Below are 5,702 nucleotides of genomic sequence, written 5' to 3'. Positions count from 1 at the left end.
CCTAACCTATACCCACTATACCAACCACCATTCCAACACCAATACTCTCAAGAACCATCACTTCCACATACACCACTTTAAGACTCTCACCAATATAAACTACCTTTCTACTATAACATCTTTTCTCCAAACAATGAACACTCTCTTCCACCACCGCCTTCATTGGATGAATTTCTCCAATCCCTAATGCAAGAACAACAAGAACTTCTAGTTATTTGTCAAAAAACAAGTAGAAGAGCAAAAGATGCTAGGGGAATTCGTGGCTAGCTTGACCAAAGTGATGAATCACATGGTATCATTATACTCAAGTATCCAAAACACTTCCATTATTGAATGTGAAAGATTAATTGAGAAGCATAATAAAAAGGAGAACCTGGAGTTTCAAGGAGAAGAGAATGAGAGGAAGCAAGAATTGTAATAAGAGGAGGAAGTTAAGATGATTGAACCGGAAAAAGTGATTGAAAATTTAGGAGATGTTGAATGCAAAGAGGAATCTAAGGTTGTAGAGCCTTCTTTCATAGAGTTTGAAATTGATGTTGAGGAGGCTAGTGCACAACCTCCAAGACATATTGTGAATAAAGAATTTGAAGAAATGGGGCAAGCAACCAATCCACCTATTTATGATGATTCCACATCAACATGCGATCTTTTTGAACTTGATGAATCATCCCCCATTGAATTTGAATTTGATGTTGAGGTAGATTTCACTTAACCCCCAATATATGATTTGAGTGTTGGGGAAGAGCTAGAAGAAGTTGGTGAGGAAGCATTTGAACTTGAGAGCTTGGCAAAAGGTAGAGCTTGAAGAATCTTGTCAATAAAAGAAATCGCTTCGTTGCAAGTATAGTCCAAAACCGACAAACAACTTTCAATCAAAGTTTAATTTTGGTTGTCACAAGTTCAACCCAATAAAAATAACTGAGAGTATTGCTCCCGAGTTGTTCTCCCTAGGAATTACAAGCGAGTGCTCAATTATTGGTTATGAGTTTTACGGGGTTGGGTTAATGATAAGACAAGAAATTAAAAAGACAAGAATTTAAATAAAAGTTAAATATGATTTTGGTCCCTAACGTAAATGTCAAAAATTTATTTCGTTTCCGGCCTTTTTTTCGCTACAAAATGGTCCCAAAGGTTTAACTTAGTTTTAAAATCGTCCTTCAGACGAAAATACTCCTCCCTCCCCTCTTCTTCCTCAACACCCCTCTTCTTCCTCAATATTAACCAGAAGCAGAAGCAGATGCACAAACACAGAAACAAAAGCAGGCAACAATAGATAACAATCAGCAGAACAACAACAACAACAATAATAATGGATAATTGAATTAGAGCGACAACAAAAACAAAACCAGAAGTAGAAACAAAAACAGAAGCAGCAGAAATAAAAGCAACCAAAGCATCAACAACAACAATAGAATAAAAGGAATAAACAGAAGCTACTAGAAGCATTATCAACAACAACAACAATAAATCCTTTAAATATGAAAAATTAAAGAAAAAAGAATAAAAAATTGAAACAGAGGGAGAGGGTTGTGGCAATGGTGGTAGAGGAAGGGCTGCGTCGGTGAACGACGATGTGGAGGAGGAGGGGTTGCGGCGGTGGTGGAGGAGGAGGGGTTGTGGCGCTGTGGAGGGCTTCGTTCCTCCTCTTTCTCTCTCCCTTTGCTCTCTCCTCTATTGCCATTAGTGTAGGGAGCAGTGGCGGATCACTGGCGGCAGGAAGGCGGTGCGGCGGTGCGACTTCCCTTCCCCCTTCTTCCTTCCCTCCCCCCTATTTCTCGCGCCCCACCCCCTTTCTTTCTCTCCCCCTTCTCTGTATCCCTTTCTTTCTTTTTTTATTTATTTATTTTATTTTATAATTTTTTAATGAGTGGTAATTTGGTAATAAAAAATAAAATTGGTAAAAAGGATGATTTTAAAACAAACTAAAACCTTTGGGACCATTTTGTAGCCAAAAAAAGGTCAGGAACGAAATAAATTTTTAGCCTCTACGTTGGGACCAAAATCGTACTTAACCCTTTAAATAACAATAAAGTAAAGAAAACAATTAAAGATAGCAAATACTAAAAAGAGGCATTCATGGCAAGGATTGAGAATCTAGATTTTCTATCCTAGTCATTAATCATACACGATAATTACCAAGAGATAATCCTATTTCGTTATATCCAACATCGGAAAAAAATCAAATAAGACTAGTTAATCTCAATCCATAAGTCCTAATCAACTTACTAATTGAATTAGCAAGAGATTAGCGTCAATGAAAAGAATATTAACTAACAACTCTAGATCACCAACATCAATTAGGTATTAATGACTCAAGAGCACCTAATTTCTCCTTTCAAGCCAAGAATGTACAAAATCTACTCTAAACCTAAGCCAAGCATTTTATCAAACACTTGGTGTGCATAAAAAGAAAACCATATTAAATTGCAAGAAATATAAAATCTAAACTACCAAATGCAAGAAAATAACAATAATAATCAAGCAAGCAAGAAAAGAACATAAAATATCAAATTTGCATTAAATGAAATTAAAAGTAACAAGAGTTCATAAAACTAAAAAATAGCTCAAAAGAAAAATCAACAAGAAGAACTAAGAGAACAAAGATGTAAGAATAAGAAATTGCAATGAAAATTAAGTGAAAACAAGAATTAAACCATAAATCTAAGATGAAATTAAACTAAGAACCCTAATTTCTAGAGAGAAGAGGGAGCGTCTCTCTCTAGAACTAACCTAAGGCATGATTCCTACTCTACGCTAATTGCTCCCCCCTTGTTTTCTCTTGTTTTCTGTATCAAATAGCTTCAGAAATGAGTTGGATTGGGCTTATGTAGCCCCAGAAATCGCCCCAGCGTGTTTCATTAATGAGGTCACGTGCTGCTTGTCACGCGTACGCGTCGTGTTGCGATTTTCTGGCCACGTGTACGCCTCGCATGACAGATTTTCAAAACTTCATTTATTCATGAATTTTCCACTTAACATGCTTTTTCTTCACTTCTTTGATCCAATCCTTGCCTCCTAAACCTGAAAGCACGTAACAAATACATCAAGGTATCGAATGGAATCAAAGTGAATTAAATCTAACAAATTAAGGGTCTAAAAAGCATGTTTTTACTCTTAAGTACAAATTAGGAGAAATTTACAAAACCATGCTATTTCATTGAATAAATATGAGATAAATTGATAAAATCCACTAAATTCAACACAAGATAAACCATAAAATTGAGGTTTATCAATATCTAAAATTAAAAATTGTCTAAATAAAAAAAATTAAAAACACTAAATATAGAAGCGTCTCAAGTGAGATGTAAAAAAGATAATTTGTTACTTTATATAATATACTTAATAGTTATTAATAATAAATAATTAACTAATGTTAATATAAATATAATATTATATTTAAATATATTTATCAATCTAATTAAGTTTAATAACATAAATAAATATTGATGATTGAAACCTTATGATATGAGTATTACTCATAAAAAATAAAAAATTATACAATGCAATATTTACAAAATACATAATCTTGGTTAAAGAAAATTCGCATGATAAAATTCCGTACTCCTATCAATTATATGATATTTTTCGATATGTTCAAGATAAAAGAAAATAGACAATTGATGATAATATTGTATTTTATAAGATGTTTTTAACTAAGATTTTTTATTTTGTCAAGTTGTGAAAAGGAGCACCAGAATGGGATTAAATCGTGCTCTAGAATTTTTTATTTGAAAATAAATTTAAAAAACTTTTTGAATTTGAAACTTGATTGTAGCAGAAATATATATTAATTTATTCGAATTGAAAGTTTATTTTAAATTTATTTAAAAGGTTTTTAGAATAGTTTTTAAAAAAAGGTTTTTTTTTTTATATGGAAGTAAAAGTAGTGATATATCTTAATATTATAATTTTTTGTGTTTTTCAAAAGTGTGGAAGATACACAAATCGGAGGGTCCGATTTCTATACTTTAAATTTTTTTATTTTGTTTAAACAAAAATTTCTCGATCCGATTTCTATACTCTCACAAATTCTTCGGTCCGATTTTACAAATTTCTCTGTCTGATTTCTGTATCCTCACAAATCGGACGGTCTAATTTTCGTACTTCTCACAAATCGGACGGTCCAACTTTTGTTTATCTAATTAAACGGTTCCACATTTAAGAATAACACCCCATCAACCCACATTTTAAAAAAACACCTGCTACTCCAATAGCAAAGCAAAATCTGTCTAAAACTTGGATTATTTCATATAAAAGTTCGGTTAAATTATAAGTAAACTACCAACTGATAAAATAATTTTAAATGCAAGAGATAAAAGTTTAAAGAATAATACATAAGCGATGTACACTATTTTGACTTAAAATGTTGATGTTCAATCTCAAAATAACTTAAAAAATTAATGGGTGAGAATCCATATATAATTATTACAAGAGTTGTAGAAATGAAAATAAAATAAGGTACAATTACATAAAATGAAAGCTATTTATACGTAAGCCATATCAAGTAACTAACTCCAACTGACAACTAACATGCAAACTGTTAATAACTAACTAATAGAATCTAACTAATTTGGAAAGCTAATATAAAATATCTAATACGGCAGTGCTAGGGATCAGCACTTTTCAGATTTTGAACCATCAAACAATCAGCATTTGAGAAGGAATGAACAATTAAAATAAAATTTCGCAGGTGAGATCATATTTGAAAAGAAATGATACTTGCTAGTAGAATAATGGTTAAATTTAATTAAAATTGCTGGTCACTGAAAATTTTCTTATCTAATATACATAAGACTTGCCTTAGAAATCTCTCTCTAGTTCGGAGGTATAAGTCTAAAACTCTGAGTTTTCAACTATGCGAGATGTAACGGCTTTGTTAGAAGGTCTGGTATATGACATGTTTTCGTCAAACGAAGCAATTTGACAAGGTTTTCATCAGTTTTTTCACTAACAAAATAGCAATCAATCTCGATATGTTTCGATTATACATAAGATCATAGATTAAAGGTCAGTTGGATTGTAGATTTATTGTCACAATACAACAAATAGTGAGTATCTCCTGCACTCGGCCTCTATTTAAAATCTACTTGCCTTTGATCATTTCTTTGTTTCCAAGCTTGTTAACGAATTCCCTAGTCTCTATACTTCCTGGTTTCTTAGCATTAGCGAGCGGGTTATATTAGGTGACCAATTACTTTCTTGAACAACATGAATAACGAATCCTAAAATTGACCCAATTTAAATAAAACACACAACACTCCAAATTACTTACCTAAATCTTAATATTAGAATAACTATCTACACACCTAGTGAATTGAACATCCGATATATCCATTGTTCACATTGTTTAATATTTTTATTGTCTACCTATACTTTTTCTTCGAGATAAGGCAAAGGTCTTAGTCAACACATTACAAAAAAACTAGGATTTTGCTGTACTTTTAAACTATGGTGTAGAGTTTATTGATAATTAATCTTTGAATTTGACTTAAATTAGTCACTGTATATGTGAAATCTGGTTGAGTAGTTATATATATCAATTCTCCTATATAAGGTTGAATTTGCCATAAATTGGTGCCTATTGTCATCGGCATGAAAAGAGGTTTCCACTCTGTAAAACCACTTTATCCGATTCCTATAAATAATTTGAGATTTTCAAATAATTCAACTTGATAGGAATAAAACACAATTCCCTACTTGCA

The sequence above is a fragment of the Arachis hypogaea genome, chromosome 1 (genome assembly GCF_003086295.3).
Source record: "Arachis hypogaea cultivar Tifrunner chromosome 1, arahy.Tifrunner.gnm2.J5K5, whole genome shotgun sequence".
In the NCBI taxonomy this organism is placed as follows: Eukaryota; Viridiplantae; Streptophyta; class Magnoliopsida; order Fabales; family Fabaceae; genus Arachis; species Arachis hypogaea.
Note: the sequence above shows the minus strand (reverse complement) of the source record.